Source organism: Hippoglossus stenolepis, chromosome 23 (genome assembly GCF_022539355.2).
Source record: "Hippoglossus stenolepis isolate QCI-W04-F060 chromosome 23, HSTE1.2, whole genome shotgun sequence".
Taxonomy (NCBI): Eukaryota; Metazoa; Chordata; class Actinopteri; order Pleuronectiformes; family Pleuronectidae; genus Hippoglossus; species Hippoglossus stenolepis.
In genome coordinates this window covers 7978932-7998793 of record NC_061505.1, presented here as the reverse complement: position 1 = coordinate 7998793, position 19862 = coordinate 7978932, and the positions used below count along the sequence as shown (strand labels likewise).

General features: G+C 44.7%; 1 protein-coding gene across 42 annotated transcripts in view; it reads right to left on the bottom strand.

Annotated features, from left to right (window-relative positions):
* LOC118102710 (receptor-type tyrosine-protein phosphatase delta) overlaps nt 1–19862 on the bottom strand; it is a 344139-nt gene that overhangs the window by 236261 nt on the left and 88016 nt on the right. For all 42 annotated transcript variants that reach the window (XM_035149111.2, XM_035149118.2, XM_035149127.2 and 39 more), the window contains exon 4: nt 9366–9389. The gene's annotated coding sequence lies outside the window, so the exon portion shown is untranslated. The remainder of the gene's footprint in view (nt 1–9365; nt 9390–19862) is intronic.

The window sequence follows — 19862 nt, the reverse complement described above, 5'->3', positions numbered from 1 at the left end:
CGTTGCATTTTATACTTTACAACTGCATTGGCATAGGAAGGAATACTGCATTGGATACTGTAGGTTTGTGCAAAGATGGCTAAACGCCTGTCGTTTGCCTCACTGCGTATGACTGATGAAGTCAATAATGTGAGGCGTGTAATCGCATGCATGACACGGACGACGTGTGCGTGTGAATTAAAACCCACAACGAAAAGGACCCGCGAGAAAATGTGAAATAACAGAAAACGAGTGTAAAAACAATTCTGCTGATGGAAAAGACAGAGAAAATCGGGATGAAAATAGATAACGGTCTTTGTTTACGGTAGAAATCTAGGGGGAGGAATAAAAAATATAGGATGGATTATTCACTGCTGTTGACTGTTGCAGTGTCAGCTTGTTATTCTTGCCTACAGTATCTTGATTTATTTCCTGCGCCTGCCATCTTTCAAGTGAGGTGATTATCATGCCAGTTGAAAGAGGAAAGTTTGAGAGCGGAGGAATAAAGGAAGTGAGAGGTGGTTGTACGGTAACAAGATAGCAAATTAACGACGGGATGTAATGCTGCGGTGACACATGTAACAGCCTCTTCACATCTCCAAAAAAAAAAATTTAATACAGCCTGGTGATGAATGACTCTTGTTGCCAAACAGTCACGTAATTTAAGCAGCGCCGAGCGGAAAGAGGAAAAAAAGAAACCTTTTCATTATTTACCCTGAAATTGCAAATAACCGCAGCACTGAAATGTAGTCATATACGATTATTTCCAGAATACGGCACGTCTCCTTTTTTTTTTTGTTAACTGCGTTCAATGCGCATTTTATGGGAAATATCCGCTTCATACCTGGGTGGGAGAAGAAACAACACCGTGCACCAATTGAGAACTCACGAAACCAAACATCACAGGAACGTGAAGTCGTAGCTTGGAATAGCACAAACAAACATTTTCAATCAGAAGTTGTAGAGACACTTGCAGCAAAAAGTTTTCTTGGCCGGCGATTGGACTCTACGTCTGGAGAGGGGCTCTGCGCAGGGAAGACGTCAGTGAGCATGCTTGGGGACAGAGTTCCATGTTTGCTTTGCTAGTTTGATGAGCTGAGAGAAAATAAAATATGTCTGCCATCGAATTCGTGAGCAAATGTCATCCAGTCTGTCACAGGATCCGCACTCCTGTCTCTTCGAAGTCAGGTTCACTTAATGCCAACCGTCATTGCAGCCTCCATACCCTTCAATTTTACAGCATATGTGTTGCAAAGACTATTGTGATGTTTAAGTTATTAAATATCATTTTACGTAGTTGTGTGAAAACCTGGTTAAACGGCTATTTGCATTCTAAAGGTAGGATTAATACAGATGTGAGGGCCGTAGTGCTTTTATTTTGAAACAGAAAGTAGTTTGCTATGAGTGAGGCTAGTCCAACCGGCCATGAATGTTTGTTTATACCTTTTTCCTTTTTTTTGTAATAGTGCACATGCACATTCAAGTAAGACAAAAACCCAGTTTGCCTCATTATTGGAAGGTTCCGACTCTGGTTTCCAATGACATCATCAGCGCAAGATGGCAGCGTCCCTATCTGGGATTCAATTTCTGGGTAGAGGGAGGAAGTGGAGACTCTAGTGTGGAGACCTGACCCGAGCAGGGATGGAACGCGTCGGGCCTGGTTCGGACAAAACCTTAGAAATCATGTTCAGTTCAGGTTGGTCACGTTGGTTGGACTGATTTATTTATTTTTAGTAAATTGGTTAAAACAAGTAATAACCAGGCGTGTGGGGGGGCAGGGTAAAACTGAACGGTTTTCTCTAAGGCTCACTACTTCCTACACTGAACGCCGGCACTGAACATAAAGTGTGAGGTGCACACACGCATGTGCAGGCAGGTGCACGGAACTCTATGATAACCTGTGTCCTTGTTTGATGTTTCTTAATCTTAAATTTAGCACACATTGTAAATCACACAATTGCAAACAGAGAAAGAACCCACTATGAGCTCGCTCAGGAATTATACCATTTTCTATTTGGGTAATTAATAATGTGGCTTTGCTTCATGGTAAGAGCAGTGGTGAGATTACAATCCTGTTTTCCGGTTCATTATCCTAATCATGTGTCTCAAGCTCGAATCCAATCCCGCGGCCACTGTTCTGTGCCCCCCAAGGAGAACCCTTTAGCGTGGCCTGTGGTCACTGAAGGCCCAGAGCACACACAAACCCCAGAGTAAATTCCCTTTTGTGGCTGCAGGAATGTCAGTGCACATGTCAGAGCAGAAAACAAAAAACAAATAGTCTGGCTCAAATTTCCCATCTGGCCCGGGGCCTTAATCCTTAACAGGGGACAGTTGAGGACACATCCTCTCCTGTATTTACAAACCTGGATTCTCAGTGTGGCAGGCCGCACAGGACTAATTAACACAAGTTTCTATTTTGGTGTCGGTCAAGACAGCGAGGGAAGTATTGCACTGGGACACGGTGGAGCAGCTTTCTGTGTACATAGAGCTCTGCAGGGTAAATATGGTGCAGCCTCTACAGATCTATGCTTTGCTGCCCCCCGACTGTGGTGCTGCTGAAGATAATTAAAAAAGAAGAGACACTTTAATACATCAGGCTACTTATCGAGGCTCAAAGCACATAGTTTGTTGTACTATATTTAACTCTGTACTTGAATAAATACTTTATTCTGGATCGTGATTCGGATGCAGTACAGAACTCGCCAGCTAATCAGTCTAAAGCAAATTCCTTCTTTTCCCAAGAATTCTGCAACAACCAATCTAATGGTTTCCAGCCCTGTCTGAAAACAACTTTTGCTGAATGGAATGGTCATATTCCAATTTTACTCCATAGTCCATCGAAGGAAAAAAAAAGCACTTTGTAACCTTGTTTAGATAAGAGATACACAAATACAGTTATCATTATTATTATAGATACTGGTTTTAATGTTTCTGTTTGGTTGTCTTTACTCCCTACTGTGTTCAATGGTCAAAAATAATGTGAGGAAATCCAATAATTATCCACTTTTAAAATGAAAACGTGAATCTTTTGCATTGGTCTTCCCTAAACTGATCTTACTTTGTAAAAGGACAACATCTTGTCTTATGGCAAATGCTAGTACATCTTGACCGGGGCGTGTCACTTGCACAACTAAAGTACATTATCAGTCAAAGTGGCTTCTGTCGAGTTAGTACATTGTCAGCCTACCTTCAAGCAGACTATGAACACAGCCTGTCTCTGTTTACACACCCACGAAACATGCCACTCGGCTGCTAACACCCGGTCTGGCACTGTGTGCGACGGTGCCAGGCCGGCAGATGGGTTGGCCGCCCAGCGACCTCTGACATTCAACCTTCCGAAAAAAAAGCAAGGCCATGGATTCTATCCAGTGGGTCTTCATCACTCTCAAATGTTCTGCCAGAACGGAGCCAGGAGGCTTGAGCCAATCTGGGGCAGATGTCGTCTCAGAGGAGACCATATGACTTCTGCTGATATCCCAAAAGATTCTCTCTGTGTAACGCAAAAAAAACACTTCAGGCTCGATGCTGCAAGCCTTAAAAGACAGCTGCATATTAGTATCATCTTTCCTGTGGACGCAGAAGTTTCACATGTGCGACATCCCCAGCAGCTTCCTGTTATTTGCAAGCTGATAGGAACAAAAACGACTGCAGTGACATTACACTTACAATTCTGTAAACTGTCTAGTCGACACCAACGGGATGATGTCGAATCAAGCAGATTCCCCGTATTGTTTCCCAAACCCACTTTTGCTCGAGCTGCACCCTTAATCACCGAAGCCCATTGTGTCAGTTGCGGCGCTGCCTTTGTTCGTTTAATGACCAAACCCCGAAGACACAATGGAAAATTACAGTTTTGAAGAGCAGGCTAATTAACGCTGCTTATTAGAGACGCGTCAACACTGGAATAGCGATAGAAAAAAGGGAAAGCTGGAGGGGTTTGAGAGGGATGCGCGCTGTGACATATCTGAGGTTTCAGACATGAGGAGGAACTCGGAGCATAAAAGGGCTGTCAAAACCGCAAGCGAGACAGAGGGAGAGAGTAAATTTATAAAAGCAGTTTGTAATTATTCAATTTAAATGAGCTGAAATACAATGACTCTAAAATAAGAACAATTGTGCTCATGTTAGGAAATGGAGCTGAAGGCCTTAATGCAAAGTATCATTCCTGCAGACTTCCAATTTGTTTGTTTTATTGAATTTACAATTAAGTTTTTTTTTTTTTTTAATTGAAGGCATTGATGTTCATAATAAGTTTACTCTGTTGTTTTAATGACAGAAACGTGTGCTTCTGAATGGAAGCCTTTTTACCGCGGCTGCGTCTGGTGCTTCAGAGTTTTTCCAAAATCACAAATTTAGCCACTTGCAGAAACAAACAAGGCTTTGATTGGCGTTCAGCTCAACGTGGGAATGCAACACATGGAGGGTCTGGTAAACAAGGCTTCCTTCCAATGTTAGAATCCAGTGTCTTACTATTGTAGTTGGTTTAGGATGTTAATGGAGGTTAGTGTTATTTGGAGAGAGGGGAATAGCAACAACAATAACAGGCCTCGTTGCTGATATTGTCTTGCGATGTCTCTCTGTAGAGCACACACATTTCCTCCAAGGCCCAAAATAAGCCGTCGAGCTGAGGCCACATTAAGTTTCTTAGCTAAACACTGGTGTTTATTTCTTGACCTTACGCCAGTGGGGAAAAAAAGGCTGCACCGCTTTGAAAAACACAATCTAGATCCAGATTTTTGTCCGGATCTGCACGGAATTGCACACGTTTGTTGATAGCAACTCCCTAAATACATCTAAATAGGATTTAATCATCAGGATTTATGCCCTTTTGCGCAATACCAGATCGATGGGCCCTCCCCTGACCCATCCAAGTTTTGTTATGATCTATGAAGTAGTAGTTATTGTGTAATCCTGCTAAGAGACACACACACAAAAATGCTGACAAAGTCAAACCTCCTTTGCTTAGATAATGAAAAATCCCTCCAAAACTGGGAATGAAAAACAATAAAAGAAATTGGTTTATAGTTAGGTAGATGCATGGATTAATGGGTTTGGGTTAACTTTAACCCTGGGCATGATAAATGGCTGTAGGAACTTTGAAAGCACATAAATCAGATTAAACAGGACACACAGGGTCTTATATTGCATGCCCACTGCCTCTCACATGCACACACACACACACACACACACACACACCCTGTCCTGTGAAGTGAGCATCAGATGCTTGGCTGCAGATCCGCTCATAGAACAGGAAGACAGGGAAAGCGAGAAAGAGAGAAAGCGAGAGCACCTTAATGTGCCGTCAACATATGCTGTTAGCTACTGATGGATGCAGCGCTCCCCGGGCACCGGAGCAGCTTATCGTTAGTGCATCATCGTGTGGAATCGTCACAAGTGAGATCATCTTGCCGTGATGAGCGATCAGCTTTTTTTTCTTTGCGGGAAACTATTGAACACTGACAATCAAAAATTAGATCAGAGGAGTGGCACGCTCTGCACTCTGAGCAGACTTCTCAGGGATGGCCGTAGAAGACGAGGCGAATCCGTCACTCGAGTCTAATTATCCTAGAACGTGTGTGCAAAGTCACTCTAACAAGCTTTCAGTCAGATTTCCTTTTAATAACTTAACCGGCAGTAGTTGGCCTTCAGAAAAGAGGGGGGAGAAAACGAGCATGCAGCAACTTTGAGATCCCGAAAGAGCTTTTAATAACGCCGGCAGCTTTTTGACACATGCTTGACAAAGTCCCGATTAGCGGAATGGCTCGTTACCCGGAGGGGAAAAAGTAAAAAGAAAGAAAGCACTAACATTAAAACCCACCACGGGGACCAGCTACGGTTGTTCTTTAATGGACCCTTGCCGAAACATACAGTATATCACCTTTGACTTATGCGTTCCAAATTAAAGATAATGTGCGTGACGATAAAAAAACAACAACATATGATTCTAATTAAGCGCTTGATCTTTACATTTTGAACAGTATGAAACGCATATTTGTTTTTCCACCCAGAATCCCCAGATGGAGCCTTGAAAGTGTCGTGTTATCTGTGAATCGCATTGTTCTCCTCCTCTGAGGGATAAACAAACCAGAAAAAACCATTTCAGAAGAATCCGCTCCTGAGCATCACGAAGCTGCCAGTGCTTTGGACACTGTCCGCGCTGGCCTCCTTTTTTAGTATTTTTTTTTTTTACCGAGCACATATCTACTTTTAGACTTCAACAGCATAATGGTATTTGCTTAGCTGAGCAGCCAGCAATCACTCTCCTCTCTGCCAGTGTCATATCGCTGATCAAGTGTGGCTCAGTTCCTGTCGGAGAGGACGGCTGCCAGACATAATGCAATAATAACTGGTGCACAGCTTGTCTAAGGGAACCGAGGTCCTATTTCACTGCTGACGATACTGGGATGAACTCTTTGTGCTTTCTCTCTCCTTCTCCCTCTTTTCACCAGCTCCAGTCGAGCATAATGAGACAATTGTAATTTTCCTCGCCTTTCGCTTTAAATTGTAGAATATACGAAATGTATACAGAAGACGATTCCACTCCAAGTCCAATAAAATGAGGCTTCAATGATTGTCTAAGACAGAAACACACTTTTCACTCATTCTGTTTTGACAGAGACGGAAACAATGGCCTGTACCAACAGTCGATGGGAGACATTAGAGACACGTTGCGGAGACACTACTATAAAACAGAAATTCACATATTTATCTCCTTCCTCACATCAGCAGCACAGCAGAACCTGGCTGCAAATTGAGTTTAGTGTTAATTAATAGCCACTGAATGCCTGGAAATAGGGATAAAATTGGAGTTAAACGAGGAAGGCTATTCCACGGCACTTAGTGCACGGCATCTGCATCGGCCGTAACTATCATATGATAAACATCTTTAAAGCCTCCATTATCCAGACCGTTATTCAAAGGCTTTCCCGCTGTAACAGGTGGCTTTAATGTAATGCGAGTGACCTTGGACGAAGGCAAATGCAGCAACTCGATGCGTTATGTTAAAAATCTAACAGCTTTTAGTCCCGACAAAGAGCACTCCTCTCATCCGACGTAGTGGACGTGAACCTGCACTGCTCCCCCACAGATGCCTGGTGTGATGTTTGACAGATTTCTCCCTCTCCAGCTAGGCTCACAGTAAATGTCCATCTGGCAGCTTCCCATGGGTACTTATTATTCTCAGCTAGCCGGGGGTTTTCTGTTTCCGAGCAGTCAGCCCGCGCCTGCCTCAAAGAGTCGAGAGCCGGACCAGAACTGCCTGCAGATGCTCTGCCGGGCAGCCAAACTGTGCCAGTGGAGTGGCGTGGCACCGGGTTTTCAATTACACGACGAGTTCTCCCAAAACTAGTGTTAAAACGTCGAGCAGGTTAAGAACGACTACGTAATCAAGACGTAAGCAGCCAAGCGTTGACCTTTTTTTTTTTTATTATTAATCCAATACACTTGCTCCACCTTGGAGATGAGATGATTGATTTTCCCTCCATGAACAGATGCTCCGAGCTGTGGGAAGTGTTGACAGGGCCCTGCCGTCCTGGTCTGGGACCCTGCTACGGTGGATTCAATCATGCAGTTGACCTCTATCACACTCCACGCCGCCCGCTGAGCATCTCGAGGAAAAAAAAAACCCGACGAAACACGGGATGCTGCACTGATCTCGGCATGCGACGGCTAAGGGGCCTTTTCACACTGGGTTTGTTTGTTTCTTTCAGAGTGTACTTGTAACCCGTCTCACTAAACCTGCTGATCTACTGCCACCCTTGTTTGCTGCTGATACGACCAGTGGGGGCGCTTGTGGGAATCTTCTACACCAAAGAGCAGCATCGTGAGGAAAAGTGTTGATTGCCATTTTTGTTTTGCATATATGCGAGAAAGATGAGTAGCAAAGTGCATCCTGGAGGAGTGAAGGCATTTCATCTTTCTGATTTTATTGCTAACAATTATCCAGAGCCACTAATGATATCATAAAGCCCGAATATGTCTTACAAGGCAGATTTGTTGCCATTCATATACTGGCTTCTGGATTTGGACTAGACTGCCCATTGGAGATTGCTTTATTTCTCTTGATGCTGCATAAGAAGAGACTATAGCATCGTAGCACAATGTTCCATGTTATGGTCATATGAGTTAGAGTTCTGATATTGGTACAAGTAATATACTAAAATATCAGCAATTTGGCACTATTTCATGTTGGAAAGTCACCCTAGTGGAATTATAAAAACATATCCCTTAGATAACTCACAAATACTTCTATCTGTGTATAAATAAGTGCTCAAGTGTTTCTGAAAAAGTTTCCTTTTGAAGTCAACACGAAGATTGTGTAAGAGCAGATGTTGCATGTGTACCAATCGGACACGTAGTCAAGGAGAGGAGTTACGATACAACGTCCCCAAGAGAGAGAATCCACTGGCAGGACGAGATGAGGAAACTGTCAGCACGCAGGGAGATTGATGATGGGAATGTTCTCGGAGCATATCCTGCTATTGTGTTTATAATTCCGAGCTAATGTGAATCAGCAGTGTTGCATGACTTCTTGTTGTGCAACGTTTGGACAGGGCCACAGTGTGGGAGAAGTTCAATGGGTGACTGCTCACGATTAGTCAGCAGTGCAACAGTGACATGCACAGCTTGCAAGACTTTCATTCCAAGGGCTGACACTAGTGTTCCCACACAAGTGCATCACAATAATAGCAACCATCACTTCCATAAAGAGTTAGCAGCATCCAGATGTTAGGATGAAGTTTTGTGTTTGTTTTGTTAATCCACTGGTATCGGATCTGTGCTCGATATCCAAAGTCCAATTACTGGAATCTGGAAGGGGGGAAAATGGTGACGGAACTTTTTCTAAGTACAAAATAAGAAAATAATTACTTGCAATTCCCTTATAGGTTCTTGTTAAGTTATTTAATGAGAACAGGACTTTCAATGTCACCGGGATGGGGGGGGGTGTGTGAAGTGCTCACTATTTAACATGTGAGGTATTTCAACACTCGCCATGATACCGAAATAGACACCGTCCATGCTATGCTTGTGTAAGTCAACACTGGCGGCGTATTCTTTGAACAATCTGGGCCATTTGATTCTCATTTGAATAAAATTCAAATTGAAGGCACAGAGCCCACAATCGGCTTGCCAGAAAAAAAAGAAAAAGCCACCACTGTGTATTCCCGTGCACACATGTAGGGGGAAATGGGTGAGGATTGCAGAGCGTTGCATACCTTACTGAGCAAACAGCAGCCTCTTGGTGCCGCTTCCAGCCCCCACCCCACCCCCCACCCCCATCCAGCCCTCTCCCACATTTATGCATTCAGTCCCGAAGACACATGACAACTCAAAACAGGACCCTCGCTCTTGAGAACAGCGCAAATGCAAAATGAAATGAGTCTTACCTAGTGTGGAATAGTTGGTCACATCTGTAAGCAGGCCATTGGGGAAAAGGGGGGGGAGGGGGAGAGAGAAAAAGAGAGAGAAAAGAAACGTCAGCAAATTACAATGTACAGCAAAACTAAACTTCAATGCAGGCTGAGGCTGTCACTGGCTCCCACTGAAAAATGATGGTGTCCCAGCATTGTACAGACCGGGGTTTAAGAATAGTCCCTGTCAAGAGGGGGACATCATTTATTAATCGGGAGACATGAAAAAGTCTGAGATAGTCCTCCCCTGAGAATCCAGAGTTTGCACAAGTTGCATTAATATTTGTCAGTTGTTCAGGAATTTGAGGGGTGGATGCCGAGAGGACGTAAGCAGAAACCAAATCTATTACCGACATGTTTTTTTTTTGCTTCTCGTGCGCCGGTGTTACGTGACCGCCGAACCCACTAACACACCACGAATCCAAGGTGTTCTCCACATGCCTCGGAGGTAATTCAGTAGCCCTCAGATACCTCCTGCCCCGTGTGCCCGGACCTGTGTAACATTTCCCCGAGCTTGTTAGTCTGACAGCCGACGTCCGAGGTTCCAACGGCATAATAAAATGGCGGTCCCATGTTCCCCACAAAGACATTAGGGAGGCCCCGGCAAAAACAATGAACCAGTGCTAGCAAAAAAAAAAAGAGAATAATTTAACCACATCTTCTCTACTACCTGACATTCATATCTACAAAGATTTATGGAACGGGATATTTTAAGGGGTTAGGGTTCTCTGTGTTTTTCCAGCACTTTTCTGTACTAACTCCCAGGCAGCTTGAGGAATAGAGACCGGATTTCCATTACAGCATGCTTTGAAAGTGGTCCCTCTACGAATGTATTCTTCTAAACTACTGGTTTTTGCTTTCTTGTAAATGCGCAATAAAACAAGGAAATGGAGGGAGCCGACAATAACCGGGTGTGTAGGGCGAGGGGAAATACTAGACTCAGGACCAATTCCGAGTTGCCATCGCTTACTGTCCAGTGCGGTTGTGTTGCTAAGCAGAATGTACCAGTAATATGATTTATCACAGATGATGTCTACACCCCCCCCTGCATTCATTTACATTTCCGGTGTGCGTGCAACAAATCCCCCGAGAGGATCAACGTTGGGGTGGGAATGTGATTACAATATCTGTGTTTTGCACGTGAGAGCAAATCTGTTTTCAGGGGAGACGGGGAAAGACCGGGGGTTCAATCTCCGGGACACTCATTACCATGCCGTCTGACACAAATTCACACTCGCCGCTACTGTTGTGTCGCAAAAACAGAGACCTCAGCGGAGGACCTCGGAAAAACTCCGTGCCGGGTAAAATTGGACCCGGGGGAGAGGGTGGCAGGGACTGATGTCAGACTTCAAGAGCTACGGGAAGCACCTGGGGTTTCAATGACATTAGCATCAGTGTTGTTCGGCAGAGAGGCATGGAGGTGAACGGGATGGCGGTGACATTTTAATGTGATACACCGTGGCATGAAGTGCAAATAGCAGACAACCACATGGGGGGGGGAATCGCATCGGATGTGATGTTATTCAATATTCTACTTTGTCAAGAATGACTCCTGATCAAAGTGTTTGTGCCAAAAGAGAAAAAGGGAATAACCCGAGTTCAGTGCTCTCAGCCGTCCCATATCTCTCCTCATCTAATCACATTTAGTGTTTTTAATAGAAGAGGTTTTTCGACGTGCCGCGAACGTTATTGATTTTTCCCCGAGTCCTGCGGTGTAAATTTGGAAGCCGGGCCAATCAAAACCAGTGGAGGCAGCGTGGGCCTAAGTGGATTAGACTGGCCGGGGATGGCGGAGGGGGGAATCTAGAGGGAGAAACCAAAAGCTCTGGTGGCTTCAATAAACCCAAGTCTGTGAACCAGGAAAAAAGATGGAAGAAGGAGACACTTCTTCTTTTTTTTTTGTTCTCCTCCACCCTCTCTCACCCTCCTGTTTTAAGCAGATAAGCTGCTTCCAGGGTCTTAGTTATGCTGCGTAGAACCCACAACACGAAATGGAAACTTTTAACAAGGCAAAGAAAAGCCGAGACGTCTGTTCTTCATGTTGTCTTTCTTCTTATTGACAAGAGGGATTTGGGGGATGTTTGGTGTGGTCAGTGATGGGGGCATTACAAACTGCTTCTGTGATGCAACATTTGTGAGCGTGTCATCACACACGGGTTTAAGTCGAGGCGTGGACTCAATTTTTGTAACGTTTGTTTTCCTCTGACTAGCTGCTGCAGTAAGGCAGAACTGGCTGTGCTGTGATGAGCAGCTGGCGGCCACACTATCAACACTTTTTATTTGTGTTGATTATCCTGTCCCCCCCCCCATCATGTCTCTGGTTGGGGGCACACAGCATGGTGGAACGTTTATGTAGTTCACAAGACGGTGAAACGTATATGATATTTACAAGGTCAAAAATACTGTGGTTATCTTTATCTCTGGTTTAACTCTCTTAAATGTGCAATATTCAATCTGTCTGTGCAACCCACTCCACTGTATATTCTCTGTTTTTGCACTATATATACTAATCTTTATTCCATTTATATTTATATATAATATTGTATGTTTATTTGCTATTACTTGCTTTATCTATTTTTGATTGCTCTCTTGCTGCTGTAACAACGCAAATGTCCCAGTCGTGGGATGAATAAAGGATCATCTTATCTTATGTTATGACCACAACAATACAATACACAATGACTGAGCGGTAGTTACAGGCTCAATCTAACGTTGGGTTGGTCATATGTTTCTGAAAAACGTTTTTATCTTATTTGCAGAAATCGTCTTTATGTCCTAATAGCCATTAATAAATAAAGCTGTATGAAAAACAAAACAACAAAGCCGGACTTAAATTAACACAACCAAGCATTTTATTCAGAGCGGATGATATGATTAGCTTTTCTCAAAGTGTAGCCAGCTCTTGCTAGCTTTCCCAGGCTTGGCAATCCTAGCTTCAAATCTTCGCAGTCCATACTTTTAAGTCTATACTGTCTGTTGCTCATCGAGTTAGATTTGTTATTTACCCCATGTGCACGCAGTCTTTTCAGCATAAAGGTGTTTATGTGCACGGCAGCAGTGATTGTATTTTGTCCAGACATTTGGATTAAAGTGATTAAAGAGACAGCGCGATGCCCTTGGTGGGATATTTAGGGGAATGTATTTCCTCCGAGACGCTGCAGCTCTCGGACAAGGACATCAGTTTCCTGGGGGGGATTCTTTTTGACACAGCTGGCCTCATTCATCACACACACCAGTCATTTCACCACAACTGGTGCAGCGCTGCATTTTAAGGTGCACAGGGAACCTGGTTTTGTTTTGGCCAACCACAGTGATACACCTTCAAAATGAAGCTGCTGGCCACTGCTGCTGTATTTTCTCGCTTCTAAGTGGCACAGTACAATTTCGGGGGGGTCAGTGTTCGATGCTGATGATTTGCAGGTTTTCTCTGTACTGATCACACATTATCCCTGTGTCACGAAAAAAGGGGAGTCCGATCTGGTTGTACAATTATCACTAGTGGCTCAATTATTCTTCGCCAGCCACTGGAATTTAAACAATTCCTGCACAAACTCTGTTTTTGCGACTACTCTCACTCGCCGCCCCCTCCCACACTTTGCAACTCCTCAGAGACGGAGAAGTGAAAGTAATCTGTGCGGCAGCAACTTTGAGGTCTAATACGGGAAACCTCTATTATTCTTATTATTGAAAAGGATCTCAATTATATTTAGTATTTTTTTTACAAAAGGAGATTATGTAAGAAGGTTAGGTTTCTGTCTGCATTTGTTTCTTTGTCTGTTTGCAGCAGTAGGCAAACAACTCCTTGTGTGGAGGGGTGACCCCGGAGATGAACCCATTAAATTCGAGTGCAGATCTGGATCACATTGTCCTTGATTTCTCAGAGAATAATTCATGGATCCTAATAAATTGGGACTGACAAAAATGAGTGTCTGCAGATCCCCCAAAAAATCCGGTTCTAGTGCATTTAAACGTGGGTTGCATAAGAGACTGTTTGGCCTTGGTGGAGATATGAACTTTACTGAGGGACGCTATAGTCTTTTGTGTAATATTTCTCCTCTCCTCTCCTCTCATTATTTACAAGTATCTTTTTGTTCGGCCTATTTCCTCTGTTCGATTAGAGAAATGCATTGTGAAACGTGACATTTATCATTTGAAGTATTGTCCTTGGCCGAACATGGCACGCAAATCCCAATAAAAAACACTTGTTTTATAACTGCACTTACAGCCCATAGACCTGAGTATACTGGTATTGATGGTAGCAGCCCACAGTCAGGATGGCACAAGCTGAAACGGTCATCTACACAACACACTCTTGTCAACATGGCCATTACGCTTTGCCAGCTATCCTCTTTTCAGACTTGCAGACTAATTTCGGTTAATCAATGCATCAGCCATTTTCTTCTGAAGCGCTACCTCTTTTCTCCCTGTGGCTTATAGATATCAATGCACACACACACACACACACACACACACACAGAGAAAAAGCGAGCGAGAGCGGCAGAGAGAGTTCTGTCTCTAAAACGGCTGCAGGACTGAGTGGCCGCTAATTGGAAATCAAAAGCAATGGAGCTGGAAGGCAGCCGAGAAGGAACAGTGGAACCTCCAGCTCCTGTTGTCGCTCAATTTAGACCGTGACAACAACAAAAAAGGGCCCTGTTCCTCGTGTCACCATTTAACCTATTCACCAGTGTGGAATGGCAGCAGCTGTTTTTTTCTTTTTTTTTTACAGTACCACATAATGGGACAAAATGGCTCTGGCTGGCCGAGCTCCAGCTCCCAGCTCCCAGCGAAAAGGCCCCGGTGCGGAGAGAGAGAGAAACGGGCGAACGTGTGAAACAGACAGTGCAGAAGAGAAAAAACAGTGCCGCCGTGTTATTTCGCCGATACTGAGAGAGTTTGCACTCTTCCATCTGAGCTGATATAATCACTGCTTCTTTTCAGTTTTTAGGTTTTTTTTTCCTGCTACAACAAAGAATTGGAGAGGCGCTGACGGAGGCTACAGATGGCCCGGGCTCACACAGACTACAGAAGCATCTAGAAGTTTACACAAGTCAGACAAGAAGCCAGATTGGATGCAAAGCTAAGGCTGTTCTTTGAGGAAAGCAAAAAACTCTCACTTGTTTTTAATCTCTTTTCAAGCCGAGGTGTGAATAAGTACTTCGTGAGCGACGGCTGTGACGAGCGCAGTTACAGAAAACTCCGAACTACACGAGGCGGTTGTCAGACACGCGGCGCTGTCCGGTTTCAAGGCCGCTCAGGCGTGACAGCGAGGGAGCGAGGTGTGTGCGCGTGTTGCCGCTGCAGCAGATGTTCGGCTCTTGTTGCAGCTGTCTCCTGTTCGAGAAAACAGAAGCGCTGTGCCAATCGCTCCGTATATATATATCTCAATCCCCACTTCTTCAATAGTCTGCTTTCATTTCGCCCCCCCCCCCCTCAGGTCAGACTAGAGTCAAATGAGATGGTGACAGACATGTTAATAAGAAAATCACTCAGATTGTAATGTGTCATCTGCATGTTATTTAAAGAAGCGCTGCTAATATTTTTCATACCCAAATGCCATCTGCTATATGCTATAATAGTTTGAATAGCTAAAGAAAAAAAAAAAAATGAAAGAACAGGGCTGAATCAAATGCATGGTCTGATGTATCTTCCCGGGGCGAACCCTCTTGCGTTTACAAAAAAAAAAGCACAGAGGGGATTTAAAGGTCTTTTTCAAATGCAGCTTTTTTTTTTTTAAAGAAGTCTGCCTGGCAGACCTTGATGAGTGATCAGAAGTTGTGAGGATCAGAGACCCGGGGCTCTGCGCTGAGTTCTGACCCTGAGTTCAGCTGCGTAGAGGTGGGATAAAGACTCCTTTGCCTGAGGAGAAGTAGACGGTCGGGCAGAATAGAAAGGAAGTAATAAAAAGAGGGAGAGGCAATAGCCTTGATTCCTCTAGTGGCGCGGCGATGGCTTGGCCCCTTCATATCGTCCACTTGTGAAGTCTCGGGGAAACCCTACAGGCAGTCGTATGTTGTCTGGCGCGATCAAGGACAGCTAAAAGAAACCTGGATGGGACTGATACCTCCCGGCTCTGGAGTGAGTGGGAGAGGGCAGAATCAGGTTTAATGATATTTGACATTTCACAATCAACTAACAAGTCAGGTTCCTAGATATCGTCGTCTCTGAACAAGAAAACCATTAACACGCGTCACAAGGAATCACTTGACAATCGACGGCATTTCGACGAAAAAAATCTTCAGTCGTGAACACTCGCACTGCCTGTCCAAAATGCTCCTATCAAGGAGTCCTTAGAATCTCCGACTCCAGCGGATAATTAGACGTAATGAGTAAACAATGCAGCCGCGAGATGCGAGCGTGCTTATTGCTTTTTAATTGTGTTTCCCCCCCACCCCACCCCCGTGCACCGGGCTGGTTCTAAGAGCTCGGGTACCTGTGTGCGTTGGCCCATGCAAGGCCAGGTGCAGTCATTACCACGGGACAGATGGATTCGCAGAAGTGCCGCTCGTTTCACTTGCAAGGCAACACGGTGGCTGCCATATGTAGGCTCATCATTAAAATTGACCTTTGACCTTCCAGTGGGTGCCAGTCATTCTAATGGAGTTAATTAAGAATGTCCACCAGTGTGTAGGCTGTGGTCTCCCTATTTGTGGATGTTACTGGATTGCGAAGGAAGTATTTCCGTGCGGCCGCTTGTGTCTTCGCACGCGCGCGCCCATGTCACCGCGCGCACGCATGCGACTCCCGGTGTCAGGCGTGTTGAAGTTTGGAAGCTCCTTTTAATATTGCCAATGCAGCTCCTTTGAAAATTCATTAAAGTGCTTCGACCCCTCTGCCATCTGTGTGCGAGCGAGAGGGAGAGAGGCGTGCGAGGGAAGCAGCTGGGGAGAAGCAGGAAGATGAAAATCTGACATGGGCAGAGGCACGCCGGCGAGCCCCACGGACACCGAATGAAGAGCCACTGATATGCCAGCTTTGAACCGCTATTTATTTATTTCCACTGCGAAGGTTGCATTTAAATTTAGATTCCGAGATAAGGACTTGGCTGAAGTCGCCTCTTGGTCTGGATGCAGTTTGAGACGATTGTTATGTAACAGTGACGCTAATAAAAGAACTGCAGGAAAAAAAAAGAGTTTCCTTAGGGGCCTAATTAAAAATGCGACACACACATTGCTTGGTGTCGAGCTAAAATGTAATTAACTCCACAATTACATGCAGTATATTACCAGAGAAGAGTGCTGCCCAATTATACCAATAAATCTCCATTGTTGATGTGAATTGCACCTACACATAAGAGTTTAACGACTAAACACGCCTTTAGAGCCTCAATACGTCCACGTCCAACACTGAGTCCAATTTGAGCTTCAATGTAATTCACGAGGACAACTCTCTATCTGTGCTCCCCCCCCGCCTCGCAACGACAGACAACCACTGAAGCGAGCCTCCTGATTAGCATCGTTGCTGGTGCTCCTCATCGGGCTATCTGCAGCTCCTGTCGTCTCCACGCCAGTTACGTCTGACAATGAAGCAATATCTGCTGCAGTGTTTATGCTCTGTAATCCCTCTCTCTCCTTACACCTGATCTCCTCTTCATAAACTCAGCGCGCCAACATTATTGCTGTTACGGTGGGAAATAGGGAGCTATGTATTATGCATTAACGACGACCTCCCGGCGGGGGGGGCGCACAGACTTTGATGCCAAGGCACACGCGCACACACACAGACACACACACACAGGTTCATGTAGGTGTACTGTAAAGGCACACGTATGCACACATGTTTGTGCTTCCTCTGTTGCCGCACCTACACACAGACACACACTTCAGCATATGCCTCAAAGCACTGGGGTGTAATGGAGGCTGCCTGCGCTTTGCCTTGTCTCTCCTTCTCTGACACTAATCAACACCTCCTCTGCTATTAAAAATTCCTCTCCATGCCTTTTGATCCACTAACTATCTCATTTACATGACTGGCGCCTCGGCTTGCAGGCCTGGTGCTGGTGGAAGTGTGACGAGCGAAGGTGGGGCGCGGCGGAGGGGCTGCTGGGGGGGGTGAGAAAAAAGAAGGGAGGAGAGCTCTGAAAATAGAAGATGGCTGCTTGAGGAGCAAAGGAGCGTGCACTTGAGAGTACATGTTTGAGTCGTTTCAAGATTTTAGAGTTGATTCCTGAAACTTTTGGCAGGAGCCATTGATATTTTCCTGATAACATGTGAAGGGCTAAAAATACCATCGCTGAAATGGGAACATTTCCAGTCGGTGGGGGAGCAACACCAGAGCCTTTGCCTCCTCCTCCTCCTCTTCCCTCCACCTTTCTTCTTCTCCTTGTACTCCCCTCGTTCCCCTCTTGGCTGACTTTGTGTTGCGCTGTGGGGCTTCCAGTGAGCCCCAGCCTCTTTGGCAAGAACCCTGAGCCTGGATGGCATTGAAGAGGCCGGGATGATGCAGACGATGGGTGTAGTCGGGCAGGAACACGGGAGGGAGTGAAAAGAGAGAGAGAGAGAGAGAGAGAGAGAGACTGACACTGACTGTTCGGCAAACGGAGGAGAGAGAGAGGTATAGGGAGAAAGATAAGGAAGTTGTGGGAACCATTGTGGGTGGTTTCAATCATCCTGATGCCATCTGTTCCACTCCATTTTTCGCATTGACAGTGGATATTTTCCCCGGTGAGATGAGAGGAGTCTGTGTATTCGACAATGAGATATAGTAAAGAACGGTGGAGAGAATAGGCACATCGCACAATAAGATTGTTTCATCTTTCTTGAACATACTGTACAAAATATATATATATATATAATCCAGGTGTCTGACTGCAACCCTGTCTCCTGAAATGATCTTTCTCTGCAACTAAAGTGCAACAAAAAAACATTTATCATGTTTTTGCATCATAATGAGGAATTATGAATTTGGAATCTATTTATCGTATCAGTAAAATGTTAACGTACAATGCATTTAATTTCCACCAAAATACTAAACGCATTGTTATCCAAACATAATTGAAACCACACATTTCAACCTCGAGAGGAAAAGTCAGGGGACACCGAAAGTCATTGGGATTCATCCTCTGGGTACAATGAACTTGCCATCCAGAAAAATTGTTGTTGAGATATTTAGTCAGAAATAAAATAAAATACAAATTCGGTAATTTGAGCTACTTTTTAGCATTTACCATGATAAACTATAATGAGCTCTTGAGATTGATTGATTTTACGAGTGTGTGTGTGTGTTTATGTGTGTGCGTGCCGTGTCTGCCAAGCATGGCCCCTGCCTCACCATCCGTCCCCTCACCAGAGATGCAGTGCTCCCGCTGTCATCTCTCTGGCCGGGTGCTGGTACCCACATCCTCTGGGCATTTAACTCACGTTACCTTTCTGCTTAAACATGCATGAAGTTATTGCAGCGCTCCCCCTCCACCTCCCGGCACTGTCTGTCTCCCTCTCATTTGTTCTTAAAGCTGGATCCTTCTCTTGTCTCTCCATCACCTCGGTCCAATTTTTCTCTCCACCTCTTCCTCCTCCTCTTTTCCCCTTCATTATATCCCATCTCACAAATATGTCTGCCCCCTCATGTCACCCTTGTTGCTTATATGAAAATCCAACTCCTCAAGATAAAAGACGCCTGAAAATAATACCGGCATTAGCGCTTCCTATTTCACCGCGTTTCAGTTCTGAGGGGTCGGTGAGTCTGCGTGATGTGGAATATTGAATATGAAGATAGGGACGCACCATAGTGGTTTTTTTCAGCATGTTTGCTCAGTAAACGCAGTGTTATTGGATCTACAAGGTTTGCTCTAAAGGCACAGGAAAAAGGGGGCCTCCATAAGCAGCACCTCAAAAGAAATTGGCGATGGGAAAACGGAGCCAAATTCAGGGGGAAGAAATAGCGAGAATTGTTTTGAAGAAGAGAGGAGACCACAGAGGGACACCGCTCGAAAACAGGATGTCGAAAAATAACGCTGGAGATATTTATCGCAAACATGAATATATGAATATAGCTTCATGCATTACTTGTATCAAACGGGAAACTCTCATTGCATTGGCCATGGATCACAGAAGTTATTGCAGTTGATCCCTGAGAGGGACGTAAATGATCGTGCAAAAGTTTATGGAAATCCATCCCACTGACGTGAATGGAGTAGTAGTTTTAGCCCCATTTGTGATAGTTCTTGAACTATTTGACCTTCGAGTGGCACTTGAAGGAACTTTTACGTTAACAAAAAAGTAGTCAAACACTGAGTCAACCTTGGGCAGCAATAGTCCCAATACTGCAACCTCCCAGCACGCTGCACCTTCAGCAAAGCACCAAGGTAAACAACAAGGCTACTTAAGGCTTCGAAGTCGTCTGCTGGGACCCAATCCTATCTAATAATAGTCTAATTAAAGCTATTGATTTGCTTATATAAGCACACATAAGCAGTGGACACTCCCCCGCCAACAACGACCCACAGGACTAGTAATTAGCACAAATCCGGAAGTA